At 45.7% G+C, this 14,827-nt stretch overlaps 1 protein-coding gene across 1 annotated transcript in view; it reads right to left on the bottom strand.

The window, feature by feature from the left end:
• LOC128830536 (cystatin-B-like) overlaps window positions 1–12,260 on the bottom strand; it is a 29,142-nt gene extending 16,882 nt beyond the window's left edge. The window contains exon 1 of the mRNA XM_054016385.1: window positions 12,158–12,260. The gene's annotated coding sequence lies outside the window, so the exon portion shown is untranslated. The remainder of the gene's footprint in view (window positions 1–12,157) is intronic.
• Between the last annotated feature and the right edge of the window lie 2,567 nt (window positions 12,261–14,827).

The following is a 14,827-nucleotide window of genomic DNA, read 5'->3' as shown; positions in this document are numbered from 1 at the left end:
AATCAACAGATCACTACAACTCTGTCACTCTTAGGATTTAGAGTGCAACTCATCTGTATATATGTTTGTTTGATTTAACCTGTAAATAATTCTCTCATTCCTTTTTCCTCTTAATAATCCTTTAAGTTAATTTATTACAGGATTGGCTACAGGCATTGGCTGTGGTGTGAGATCTAAGATACACATTGATCTGGGGCCAGGGACTCGTCTCTTGGGACAAAAAGCAACTTGAATATCTTGTGATGTTTTTGGTCTCAGTGACTGTTTATCACTAAGCCCAGCATGTCTGGGTAGCAAGATAGACTGGTGAGTCTAGGGGGACTGTCTATGACTCCAGGGTGAGACTGTTTTAGGGATCCAGCAATTCACATTTGTTACTGGCTTGGTGAAATCTAATTTTAGAACATAGCAGCAGTGTGGGGTGTTTGCCCTGTTTTTGACAGTCTGCCCTGAGGGAGGCAGCAAGATAGTGAGGCACTCCAGACAGTGCAACACCGTGCTCTAACCACTAGGCACAAACCCAGTTCTAACCACTAGGCACAGCTGCCCCAGTCCCAGTCTCTGACACAGTCTAGATGGAGCATGATTGTTGCCTCTTTTGTCCTCACCCTGCTTCCCTATAGGGAGTCATCTCCACAATTTCCCCTCGCTGCTGGAATCTCTGCCAGGGACCTTGCGATCCTGGACCCTCCTTTCTTTTCTGGTTCTCAGACTACAGCCATTCAGTTAGCTCTGCCTTTGTCAGCCCTTGACAGCTTACTTTTCTCACTGTGCATATCTCAGCCAGCTGAATTTTCTTCAGCTGCTCCATATTCATCTCTCCTGTTTATCCTTCCTTTTCCCTTTCCTGAACAGGCTGGGAGACACTTTTTCTTTGTACTTTTTCCTCCCACTATACTTGCTTTTACTGCCATTGGCACATATTGGCAATTCCTCTTCACTGTCCCAAATCCCACACACAGTGTCACCAGGTAACGGTTCCCGAGGTAACTACACCAATGACTCCTTTGTGGCTGGCTAGAGGGCACTCCACTTAGGTCTCAGGCTGTCACCTTTCTCATGGCGGAACCCACGTTCTTTGCAGTCCAGATCAGGGATTTAGGCAACTCCTCCTGCCCTTCATTGGGATCACCTGAGCAGGTCTGAAGCATGTTTACACTACAGCAGTACAATGGCACAACTGTGGTGCTGCAGATACACTGCTGTAGCTATGCAGCTATAGCACTTTCGTGTAAATACACCCTACACTGATGGAAGGGGCTTTCCGTCCATGTAGGTAATCCACCTCTCCAAGAGGCGGTAGCTGGGTGGATGAAAAAATCCTTTTGTCGAACTAGCTGCATCTACCCTGGGGGTCAGGTCAACCTAACTGTGTCACATAGGGCACGACATATTTCACAGGCCTGAGCGATGAAGCTAGATTGACCTAAATACAATTTAGATGGGGCTACTATAACTGGCTGGATAACAGTACTCAGAGAGTTGTTGTTAATGGTTCCCAATCCTGCTGGAAAGGCATACCAAGTGGGGTTCCACAGGGGTCTGTTTTGGGACTGGCTCTGTTCAATATCTTCATTAATGACTTAGATATTGGCATAGAAAGTACGCTTATTAAGTTTGCAGATGATACCAAACTGGGAGGGATTGCAACTGCTTTGGAGGACAGGGTCATAATTCAAAATGATCTGGACAATTTGGAGAAATGGTCTGAGGTAAACAGGATGAAGTTTAACAAAGACAAATGCAAAGTGCTCCACTTAGGAAGGAAAAATCAGTTTCACGCATACAGAATGGGAAGAGACTGTCGAGGAAGGAGTACGGCAGAAATGGATCTAGGGGTTATAGTGGACCACAAGCTAAATATGAGTCAACAGTGTGATGCTGTTGCAAAAAAAGCAAACATGATTCTCGGATGTATTAACAGGTGTGTTGTGAGCAAGATACGAGAAGTCATTCTTCCGCTCTACTCTGCACTGGTTATGCCTCAACTGGAGTATTGTGTCCAGTTCTGGTCATTGCATTTCAAGAAAGATGTGGAGAAATTGGAGAGGGTCCAGAGAAGAGCAACAAGAATGATTAAAGGTCTTGAGAACATGACCTGTGAAGGAAGGCTGAAATAATTGGGTTTGTTTAGTTTGGAAAAGAGAAGGCTGAGAGGGGACATGATAGCAGTTTTCAGGTATCTAAAAGGGTGTCATAAGGAGCAGGGAGAAAACTTGTTCACCTTACCCTCTAAGGATAGAACAAGAAGCAATGGGCTTAACCTGCAGCAAGGGAGGTTTAGGTTGGACATTAGGAAAAAGTTTCTAACTGTAAGGGTGGTTAAACACTGGAATAAATTGCCTAGGGAGGTTGTGGAATCTCCATCTCTGGAGATATTTAAGAGTAGGTTAGATAAATGTCTATCAGGGATGGTCTAGATAGTATTTGGTCCTGCCATGAGGGCAGGGGACTGGACTCGATGACCTCTCGAGGTCCCTTCCAGTCCTAGAATCTATGAATCTATGAAAAAAAAATTTAGGTGTAGATAAGGCCTGAGTTTAGTCCAGCACCTGCCAACCTGCTGTCTGCGAGGCAGTGACAGAGTTAACCAGTGACCAGCCAGCCTTCATACAGCAGAGTGTTATTTATTCAGAACAAAACTATTACAGAGAAAGGATATCATAACAGACAAGGATATCACCACAGACATGCATCTGATGAAGTGAGTATTCACCCACGAAAGCTTATGCTCCAATACATTTGTTAGTCTTAAAGGTGCCACAGGACTCTCTGTTGCTTTTTACAGATCCAGACTAACACAGCTACCCGTCTGATACTTTTCAGGTCTCTGTTTGACAGTCTCTTGAACCAGGGTTTTCACATGTAGGACACCAGTCTGTATCCAGCCTGACTTGGAGACTTTAAGGCCAGACGGGACCAGCCTGATCATATGTATCTAGGGCCCTGGGTGGGCAGAGCTGGCCTGTCCTGCTGAGACCTCACTGCTGTTGTTACTTGCATTAGCTTTGATCTAGCTAGCTCAAAGCGAGCTGTGGCCTGTTTACACATACTGGAATCACAGCCCCCAGTTGAGTGCAGGAACAAATTTTATAGTGGAGGTGCTGAGAGTCATTGAACCAAACTGTAAGCCATGTATATAATGGAAACCACTTCAAGCCAGGGGGTGCTGCAGCACTCCCGGCACCCCTAGCTCCAGTTCCTACGTTGCAGTGTAGTCGTACCCTTAGTGAGAGCTGTTTCGGTGGAGTGGAGAGGGTGGAAGCCAGACTGGAGGGGCTGCGGGTTGAGGTTGGAGACGAACAGTCATACATGGCTCATTATTTGGGTCCAGCAAAGAAGGGAAGGGAAGGTATATATCCCTGTGATGTACACTTCTCTAGGATTGGTATCTATTATTTATTTTATCTATTTTCGGTCAGGGGAGCAGAGTTTCTACAAATGCTCCAAATTCATAGATCTGTAAGTAAAGCCAAGTGCAATGTTCCAGTTCAATAGAACTTCATCAAAAAATGCAGTTTTGGGGGAGCTAAAACTATTCATTAACTTGGGTAAAATCTGATGAATAGTTTCATCCAAATATAAAATGAGGAAAAAATGTTTGAAAGAAGTCAAAATGGTTCATTCTGACATTTGTGAAATGAATTGTTTTGACTTTTCATTTCAAAACATTTTGAAACAATGATTTGTTTCAACTATAACCACATTTTTAAAAAGACACAAAAAAGATGAAACAAAACACTGATTTCTTTTGTTTCAGATTGAACAAAGTGGTTTGTTCAACCCATATTGATTTTATGTTTTTTAGTTTTTTGAAGAAAAACCAAAATAATCAGTTTCATAGAGTAGAACATAGAATGTCGGAAGGGATCTCAGAAGGTCATCTAGTCCAACCCCCTGCTCAAAGCAGGACCAATCCCCAACTAATCCTCCACACAGTCCAGCAGGAACGGCCACCTCTAAATGTCCCCTTAATAAAATTACCCTATTTTAACCAGGTGACCATGAATGATATCACTCTCCTGAGGATAACACATCATCACTATCACTAGTGGCTCAACCTGATCTTTGTGTTCTGTTTCCTGGGATGAAAGAAGTAGGAATTCATCTCTTGCTACTCCCAGTCACAATAGCTACAGCTGAGTGTTCTTTTTCATCATTGAATAGAATTTTGTGTTCTGAAAGAAGTTGCCTTCTGCCTGATCATGTGAATGAACTAATGAGCATATCAACTGAAAGAATAGAAGTACCAGACACACGAGAAGCCACCAAAGATGAACGCATTGCATTCAAGAAGTTCATTAACAGAGTTGTGCAAAATTATAACAAGAAACCAAGAAGGATGTAGACGTAGTGCTTCATAGAAGCCTTGAGTAGCCAACTTTAATTTGTGTGATGATTTTAAAACATGAGTTAAATCTAATAAAATGGTCATGGAACATTTTTTAGTTTTTACTATGGTGCCATACAGCCCACCTTCACCCTCACAGTCTCACCCCTCATCGGCCCTGACACACACACCCTGTAAATTTGAACACCCCCTCCCCAATTTCAATTCCTGGGGAAGCCAGTGAGTGACTAGGGAATAATATGTCTCGGTGACGGACAATTCAAGCAGGAAGGAGTTGTTGCCCATTCTGTGCTAGCCGATTATGTATTGCATTACTCATTGTCTGCCTTGGCACTAACCCAGAAAAATCAATGGAAAAACCATCGAAGACAAACTAAGCATCGAAACCACTTGAATGTGAAAGGGAATGATAGGAGATTGAGTGGATCGCCCTATTTGGTGACAAAAGACTGATTTGGTATATCACAGGGTGGAGAAAGACGCTCTGTATATATTGACTAAAGAGGCACCTTGATGAGCAGGCGTCCTTCATGAAAGATTGGGTCCTGGCTCCTTGGGGCTAGCAAATGCAGCAAAAGACTGAACTGTGGGCTAAGAATCTACATTATTAGATAGGAAAGGTAACTTAAGTGTAGGCCCTAGTTTGCAGTTAATAGGAAACCATTTGTTTCCATCACTCACACTTGTTTCCATTTAATCTGTTCTTTCTTAAATAAATTTTCTTTTACTTTTTTTTAAATGGAGATATCCTATCTCCTAGACCTGGAAGGGACCTTGAAAGGTCATCAAGTCCAGCCCCCTGCCTTCACTAGCAAGACCAAGTACTGATTTTGCCCCAGATCCCTAAGTGGCCCCCTCAAGGATTGAACCCACAATCCTGTGTTTAGCAGGCCAATACTCAAACCACTGAGCTATCCCTCCCCCCTTAAAGTGAACTGAAGTGCTGGATGTGCTACTGGAACAGTGATCTAAGGTAAACCTGTGGTCCACTGTTCCTTTGGGAATGGAGGAACTGGGATTTCTGTGGAGTCCAGGGATCAGGAGCTGGATACCACAGAGGGACACTTCAAAGGGACTCCGTGGCTGGGGTGCACCTATGTTCAATCTGCAGGGCAAAGGCAGGGCTGGTACAGCCCAGAGGAGAGTGCCTGAGTGGCTGACAGGCTGGTTGTGTTAGGGAGCTAACACCCAGCTGGCAAAGGCAAGACTCCTTCATGCTGGAGGCAGGTTTGGGTACACATGTTTATGCAGGGGAACAACTTTAAACACTGTGGATTTCTAAAATTTATTCAATGCTTCAAAAATATGATGTAGAACAAGGAGTGTTTCCCATGATAGCATACAGCTGAAGGGAAGGGAAGTTTGGGGCTCATCAGCAGTGCTGGGTTTACAATGGTGCCAATGGCCCATGCTCAGAAAGGGCCCCGCTCTGCTCTTCTTGCACTGTGCCCTGAAACCCCCGACAGCCCACTTGCTCCTCTTGGCCTGCCCGCTGAGGGCTCCTCTCCACCCCCTAGCCTCACCTGTCGGGTCCTCTCTGCCTCCTGGCTGGACCCCTGTGCACCTCTGGCTCCAGGCGGTCTCTGCTTCCCACCACCTGTGGGGCCTGTCTCCCTTGAGCTGAGCCACCTGGGACTGATGCAGAAGCCTGATCAGTCTTGACCAGTTGGGGTGGTGGAGGGGGGAGAACGGTGTGGGGGGCTTGGCTGGGCCCCTCCAGGCAAGTGGGTCCTGAAGGAGCCCAGGTGGGGCAGGCCCTGACCTGCCTGATCGCACCACTCCCGAGGGGCTGGAGTGATTCCCCGCCCCAGGACACTGGCGGCTCAGCCCGGCAGACACAGTCGCCTACCAGCAGGGCCAGTGAGTGAGGCCAGGAGGCAGGGCATGGGGGAGGGGGTCTCTGGAATGCTGGGGTGCTGGGCTGTGAGGGGGCAGGGAAAATCTCTGCGTGTTGGGGCACTAGGGAGTGGGGATTCTGTGTGGGGTGCTGGGCAGTTGTGGTGTTGTGCAGGGCGCTGTGCATTTTTGGCAGGGTCTGGGGCGGTGCTGGGCATAGCAGGTCCGGGGGTGGGCTTTGGCGATAGGGAATTGGGGGGGGTGTTGGGCAGGGGGGCTGTGTGGCACGGTATGGGGGCACCCCCGAGGCAAAGGGGCATGCTGGCACCACAGGGCCGGGCGGGCAACGGCCAATTTGTAAATAGTGCCCTCACGGTGGGCTGGGGGGAGCGGGGCTGCCCCTGCCATGCCATGCCCCGCTCCATTGCCCCTGGCTATGAGGACTGAACCCCCTGCGCCATGCTCCACTGCCTCCATGGGGGCCCACAAATATGTTTGGGGCCGGGCCCACAAAAGGTTAATCCGGCCCTGCTCGTCACTGAATTGACAGTGACGTTATCAATGACCTTTTCAAAGGCTAAATACCCACTGTCACAGTTCAGGGCAACTGCACCTGCAGTCCTCCCTTGTGTCCACCAAGGGGAGGCCCCCAGCTTTTCAGCCATCACCTGTCTTGTGCAAAGGCCCATGTCTCTCTCCTTCCTGACCAGGGAGTTCAAGCTGCACAGCTTCCTAATCTACACTGTGATATCTCCAGCAAGCCAGACTGCCTAAACAGAACAGTGTCTGTGCTGCTTTCTCTGCGCAGGCTCTGACCATGGAGTTCCAGCAGTGACAGGTTATCACACAGATCTTTCTAAGCAAGCACATTTATTCTTAAGGTAAAAGCAGTATATAGGAAATATTAACACAATAAAAACCTACGCACATGCTAGAAAATTTACCAGAGGTCACCCCAGCTCCAACCTAGGGCTCTGGTAGGTTAAGTCCTTCCAACCTTTCCATAAGAGAGAAGGTTCTGTCCATTTACTGTATCAGAAAAAAGGCCTCAAGTCAGTTTAAACTATTTATCTAAAAATCCTTTGAACCAGTAAATGCAAGTATCTCTCCAGGTGGTGGTACCTCTCTGAAGGTGTTATAATCTGAATGAATTTGCCTCACCTCCCCAAACTGTTCTTAGTTCCTAGAGGGCTGTGGTTCCCTTCCCCCATGGAATTATGTACAATCCCTCAATCATACATAATGTTTTGCATTTTTAATTCAATGAACTCCAATAATACTAATTTAATTCAATATGGTTTGTCCAGGATATTGCAGGTTAGTGTCATATCTGTCACAATCAAGTGACTTTTTAAAATTTTCCCTAAGACTATTGTGATGACACTCACATGATGGGGTCATTGGAGTGCTATGGTACATCAGCCCTTCTCAGATACAGATGTACTGCATCTCAGAGGAAGGCATTAAAGAAACTTCAGCTGTGAGGCACATGGACTGCAAGAGCTAGTGGGTCCCCAAAAGCTCTGACACACAGCACAAATGAAATACTAATTTACTAAGGCTGACAGAAAAGGACACATTCCCTAGGCTCACTAAACAGCTAAGAGTAGTTCTCAGTTTAACCTTTGGGGGACAATTCAAAAGAAGGTTGGGGTCCTCAGGACTTAATATCTTAATCCATTCATGCAGTAGAGGTAATTGGTCAGAGTTCAGTTCTGTGGTATGATTCATTGGGGGACCCTCTGCATTGCTCTTCCACACTGATGCAGCATCTTCTGCTTGAGTGTCAACTCTGGAGCAGCTGTTCCAGTGCTTCACATGCTGCCATTCTCACCCCAAATGCTGCAATCATGATGCTCCTCCCACAATCCCAATACACCCATTTTGACTAACTATTCTCCCAGTTCCCATGGAACCTTTCCTTTCTGCTGCTCTCAGCAGATTCACCACACTACACCCAGACTTTCCACTTCTTTGGAAGTGTTGAATTAAGTGTCCCCTCAGCGCCAGCTGTCCTTGTGTCAGCCAAAAACCTGTCGTCCACCACCCCTGCCATTCATGACCTTCCCAACCTCCAAGCACTATTTACCCATCAGTTATTTATTGAGAGGGCCCATCCCTTTGAGGAAGGTCAAGCAGTCAGCTGCCTAGTCCCCAAATGGACAGTTTGAAGCCCTTGCCTCATGCCTAACAGATGTAGAATAAGGAGATTTAATAAGTAATACATTCCTGATCATATGTATTGTTGGTTGTGTTTCTGGACTCAGCTAGGATAAGGGCAGAAATGAAGGTAATGCTCAGGGGTCAACAATGGTACAAGAAAACCTCCCAAATATTGATAGGGCTGCTGGGGCTAGATTTCACCAGGGATCTTAGGCAACCTGCTGACTAGTGGAATTCTTACCCCTCAATTAGACACCCAGATTCCCCCTGTATTGTATGGAGAGACTTAATTGCCTAAGAAAGGAATTCCCAGAAGCCAGCAGGCAGAGTGGGGAGCCATCTAATCTAGCCAGAAGTAAAATGGAGAGAAGAGGAGCAGGGCATAGGGCCCAGACCTACAAAGGTACAAAGAGAGATGTCTGTTGGGGATTCGTGCTTTCAGATTGCCAGATGAAAAGTGCCTTGTACTTAATGAGGAAATCAGGGTTAAAATCCTCTCCTCTCAGAAGAGCTTTTGGCAAAGTATCATTTCTATTTGCTGTGATTTTAATTGTCTGCTTTGGAGCCTTTTTTAGAAGCATTGTCTGTTGGCAGCCACTTTCCCTTCCACAAAGAGGTGCATGAAGGGTATATGCTATAAAAATTCCACAGCCCACGGGTGCCACAACTGTTTTTCTGCAAATCCAGTAGATTAAGAGCCAGGGCCGGCGGTAGGGGGTGGCAAGCAGGGCAATTGCCTGGGACCCCAGGCCACAGGGGGCCCTGCAAAGCTAAGGTGCTCAGGCTTCGGCTTCAGCCCCGGGTGGCAGGGCTTGGGCTTTGGCTTTCTGTCCTGGGCCCCAGCAAGTCTAATGCTGGCCCTGCTCTCTGGTTTATTTAGGCAGACCCCCTGAAACCTGCTTGCAGTCCCACAGTGGGCCCCAGACCTCTGGTTGAAAACTGTTGCTTTAAATCATTCCAAGTACATGACACTTTCCTGAAAGTATTCAGATATTGTACATATCTGCCCTCCAGAGGCTATATTCTGCTCTCACTTAACAGGGGAGTAAATTAAAAACATCAATTGACCCCTGTGTGAATGAAAGCAGACTCTGACTTGAAGATTCATCTTTTGCACCATATTTGTGTCCACTGAAAACTAAGTATTGTAGCCTTATTTCTGACACATGCTGGGTGCACATTTAAACTTGGATTCTCAGATTTTTTGGACAGAGACCATCTGTTACATTTCTATAGTGAGCATACACACAACAGCAGTAATATTTTGTAGTTCTATAGTGCCTTTCCTGGAAGAATCTCAATGTGCCTTACAAATATGAATTAAACAGTCCCCATTTCAGGAAGGGAAGTGTTATCCCCCACTCCTCCCCTCCATTTTACAGCTGAGGAAATTGAAGCACGAAGAGGTGAAGTGATTTGACCAGGGTCACACAGTGAGTCCACAGCAGAGCCAGGCTGGCCCAGGACATTTCCCCCTCACACCCTCCCTCCAGCCCAAATAACCATCAAAGGGCCCTAAATCATCGTCAGAAAGGCCAAAGTTATAAATCACAGGAAAATACTGACAAAGTAGCTAATTTCTACTTTCTTAAACTCTTAAAAGCCAAGATTTTCCAGGGATCCAACTAGCCCCTGGACTCCTAGAAGGTTATTTGTTTACAGGGTCCCCGAAATACCCACTCCCCTCCCCTGCCTCCCCAGTAATGAGACCCTAGAACCAGCCCTGGCACCAGGAACAAAAGCCTGACTCCCTGGCTTGCTCTGCGTTAGCAAATGGGACCTCCAATTCACCACCGGTGCAGCTCCACTAGTCCAAGTACACAAGTACCAGTGTAGGCAGAACACTGATATTTTTACTACCCTGTCAGCCAGTTCTGTACAGATCAGGATTTGATGACACACTTGTAAAGACACCTAGAACCCTGTCTGAACAGGTGCTTCTACCACTGCTACTGTCATGAACATACAGCTAAGGGTACCATAAAATCCCTCCTTTACCTGTAAAGGGTTAAGAAGCTCAAATAACCTGGTTGGCACGTGACCAAAAGGACCAATAAGGTGCCCATTATAATAGGCAATCCAATTCAGATTAGAAGAACAAATTAGAGGGGCTTGTATAAGCTCTGCTACTTCACTTAAATGTTACTGATTTTTATCAGATCTAAGGGGGAAGGTTTTTCCTTTGTGCTCTCTGTGGGTGCTCTCTCCAAGACAAAGAGAGAGGCCAAGCAAGTAATCCAACTCCTACTGAAATGATACATCTAATATTACAGAAATAGTAAGTAATAGCCAGGAAATGCGTTAGATTATCTTTTGTTTTAGCTTAGGTTAGGTTTATCCCTGTTTTTGTAACTTTGAAGTTTTGCCTAGAGGGGAACCCTCTGTGTTTTAAATCTTATTACCCTGTAAAATTACCTTCCATCCTGATTTTACAGAGGTGCTTCTTTTACTTTTTTTTTTCCCTTCATAATAAAGTTCTGTTTTTTAAGAATCTGATTGGTTTTTAGTGTCCTAAAAACCCAAGGGTCTGATCTGTGCTCACCTTGTTTACCTATCTGGTTGGTAGATTATTCTCAAGTCTCCCCAGGAAAGGGGGTGAAGGAGCTTGGGGGGATTTTTTGGGGAAACAGGAACTCCAAGTGGTCCTTTTCCTGAATCTTTGTCTTGGTGGTGGCAGCAATACTCAGCCAAGGACAAGGAAGGATTTGTCCCTTGGGGAAGTTTTTAACCCAAGCTGGTAGAAATAAGTTTAGGGCATCTTTCATGCAGGTCCCCAAATCTGTACCCCAGAGTTCAGAGTGGGGAGGGAACCCTGACAGCTACTGTCAGTGGAACTGCACTGGTAGTTGATTAGGCAGTGTAGACTCAGCCTCAGGTGACTGTATTGGCCACTAGACCTTGCTGTCGTTCATATATTGCTATCTGCATCACAGCTCTCAATGTCTCTACAGCTCCCAGAAGACTGGAAGAAAACTAGTTGTGCCAGTATTTCAAAAGGATAAATGGGATAACCAAGATAACTTTGGAAGGGGAGGGCTAGCTCAGTGGTTTGTGCATTAGTCTACTAAACCTAGGGTTGTGAGTTCAATCTTTAAGGAAGCAATATAGGGAACAGGGGCAAAAAAAAAATAGCTGGGGATTGGTCCTGCTTTGAGCAGCAGGCTGGATTAGATGACCTCCTGAGGTCCCATCCAACCCTCATATTCTATGATTCTATAGGCCTGCCAGTTTGACATCACTCTCAGGCAAAATATTGGAGCACCTGATATGGGACTCAATTAAAAGAGCATAATATACTTAATGCCAATCAACATGACTTTATGGAAAATAGATCCTGTCAGATTAACTTTATATCTTTTTAATGAGATTACAAATTTGGTTGATAAAAGGTAATACTGTTGATGTAATAGAATTCTGTATGGCATTATACTTGGTACCACATGACATTTTGATTAAAAAACTAGAGCGATACAAAATTAACATGGCCCCATTAAATGGATTAAAAGATTAAAAAGTTCAATGCCTGTGTTATACAGGATGCCAAACTACATGGTCCCTTCTGGCCTTGGCATATACGAATCTAAGAATTTCCTGGACTAGAGTCAGTGCAGTTGTTTCCTAAGCAATTTTTCCATGCCACATATTACATGCTTCCAATCAATCAAGAGGCTTCCATTTTCAGTGCTGGATGCTAGACTTTAAAGTAAGATTTAGTTTCATTCCCTAGTCACTCTGGAATTTGCTTTAAAGACCTACACTTTTGTAATATTTGTTTCTGTTGTCCATCTTTCATTGCATGCCACTCACCTTGTCAGCAATTTCTTGGATTTGTGGGGTCGCAGGGAAGGTCTTCGACCAGCTTCTAGCTAATGACATGTTGGGAAACTTTGACAAGTAAGATCTAGAGCAAATGTGATCAAAGAATAGTCAGACCTCTTATATTATATAGTCACATAGTCATGTAATTTGTATATGTGGAGTTTACCATCATCAGCGTTGAGGAGGGGAGAGATGGGAAGAAAGAAACAAAGCAAAACAAAACAAAATGCAATATTGTTAATAGTATAGTTAATAATTAAATATCACTATGTGTAAAGTGCTCTGTGGACAGAGGAAAAGCAGAAAACAAATAACACCCAACTCCCATAGTTATGGTAATTGGTTCAGCCTGAGATGGTAATTTTTGCAGTTACCACCAGTTTAAACATATGCAGTGGGTGGGCGACTGTTCTTGTGCTTAGGGAAGTGATTGTAAGCACTGAGCTATGCCAAATTATATCTGAATATTAGCTTTAAAACCACCACACATTCTCCCTCGCTTTCATTGCAACAATTCATGTTTAACTTAAAATGTGATTTTCTCAGTATCCTTAAATGTGCAAAGGCAGCAGGCCTTTTATTTTAATTATTTTATTTCTCTATTGTTTATTACAAAGTGGAAAGATTTTCTATTTGTTTAAAGGACAGGGTTAAGAATGCTGGTATATGCCGCCTCCTTACCTCTCCTCCTCCACCACCCCATCCTTTTTTTCCCTGTGTTGTAGTCTTTATTTGAAGAAATATGACCCAGTCTTCAAAAGAAGGATGCAGGTAAATGTCTCTTTCAAACTTTTTACAAAACCTATGAACATTTAGCAATGTCTTTGTTTTCAATTTTGAACCAGGAATAAAGTGTTCTTTTTCTGCACAATTCCTTTAGCATTTGTCTAAATCAGGGGTTCTCAAACTGGGGGTCGGGACCCCTCAGGGGGTTGCGAGGTTATTACATGAGGGGTCACGAGCTGTCAGCCTCCACCCCAAACCCCGCTTTGCCTCCAGTATTTATAATGGTGTTAAATATATAAAAATGTGTTTATAGTTTATAAGGGGGGGGATCTCACTCAGAGGATTGCTATGTGAAAGGGGTCACCAGTACAAAAGTTTGAAAACCACTGGTCTAACTGTTAGATAGACCCCAATGAAAGAGGTTCCTAATCTTTAGAACAATTTCCCTTATTTCGTTTACTCAAAGTAATGCATTTCTTCACAGCCTTTTATATTTATTGGAATTTAGCACCTATTGGCTTACACGGTATCAGAGGCCTCTTAATTTTAGTAAAGTTTTTGAAGGACAGAAAAATTTAAAAGAATATTTTAGCAAAACATACAACACACAAACACAACACCTGTCCACCCCCCCATTCTGCCCTATTTCCCAAACAATTCAATATGTATTCGAGCCAACTTGTGTCCTATTTTATAGATAAACCATTGGAAACACACATTCAAAATAGTTGTATATTAGTAGTAGTGGCTTAGAGAGGTTCCTCCTTCTCAGCCACGGAGGGAGGCCACGCCGCCTCGCTGCGCCACTTAGCAGATGAAGCCAAAGGACGGGGGATTAGCATGGTAAGTGTCAGCAAAGAGTGTTGGGCCCTGGCCCCTTGGGGCAAGGCAGGGCAATTGGCAGTCTTTAGCCCAGCTCCCTGGCTGGGGCAGACAGCAAACACAGTCAGGCTCAAGCCCTCTGGGTGGGGCAGAGCAGTAGCAGTCTATGGCAGCCAGGGGCAGCTCTATGTATTTGGCCACCCCAAGCATGGCAGTCAGGCGGCTTTCGGTGGCATACCTGCGGGAGGTCCACCGGTCCCGCGCCTTCGGCGTACCTGCCGCCGAATTGCCTCCAAAACCGCGGGACCAGCGGACCTCCCGCAGGCATGCCGCTGAAGGCAGCCTGACTGCCACCCTCACGGCGACTGGCACGCCGCCCCCCGCGGCTTGCTGCCCCAGGCACGTGCTTGGTGCACTGGTGCCTGGAGCCACTCCTGATGATAGCTCTCTGGCTGGGGCAGACATCAGACAGAGGCCGTCCGGCCTAAGATGGTTAGGCAGCCACCCCAGGTGTAGGGTTGACAGCAGGGGGTAGAGGGACCTGGGCCCTATCAGTGGTGGGGAATTGCCAACACAACTGGACTAATGTCTGGTTTCCCTGGACTACTTCCTACCCTTACTTGTTCTTAGGGCTTCATTGCTCCTAGGTCCTCAGTCTCCTCGGGGTACTCGGCAGCTGGCAGTCCCAGCAACTCCTCAGGGTACTCGATGGAAGTCTTAGCAGCTCCCCTTCCTCAGGGTCCTGCTTTTGGGACAGAGGTTGGCACAGCTTGGTCCTTAGTGTAGGGACCAGTAGCAAGGCAGAGGCATCTGGCTCCTTCCCTCGCTCTGGCTCAACTGAGCTGGAGGTCCTGCCTTTTATACTTCCTGTTCTGCCCCTCTGCTTCCAGCACAAGGGGTGGGCCTGACCTGGCTCTGCCCACCAGAGGGCAGGGAGTGGTTCCTCCCTTTCAGCCTTGGAGGAAGGCCACTCCACCTCACTACATATTTTATAGATAAGTTGTCCATTCATACACACACATTCATACTTGTTTTTCAGCATTATTTTATACCAAGCAAGCATATACAGACAGCCTAACTTAAAAGAAATCTAACAATGTAAAATTGGCT

Source organism: Malaclemys terrapin, chromosome 1 (assembly GCF_027887155.1).
Source record: "Malaclemys terrapin pileata isolate rMalTer1 chromosome 1, rMalTer1.hap1, whole genome shotgun sequence".
NCBI classification, from domain to species: domain Eukaryota; kingdom Metazoa; phylum Chordata; order Testudines; family Emydidae; genus Malaclemys; species Malaclemys terrapin.
The sequence above is the reverse complement of the archived record's forward strand: the minus strand, read 5'-3'. Positions and strand labels throughout refer to the sequence as shown.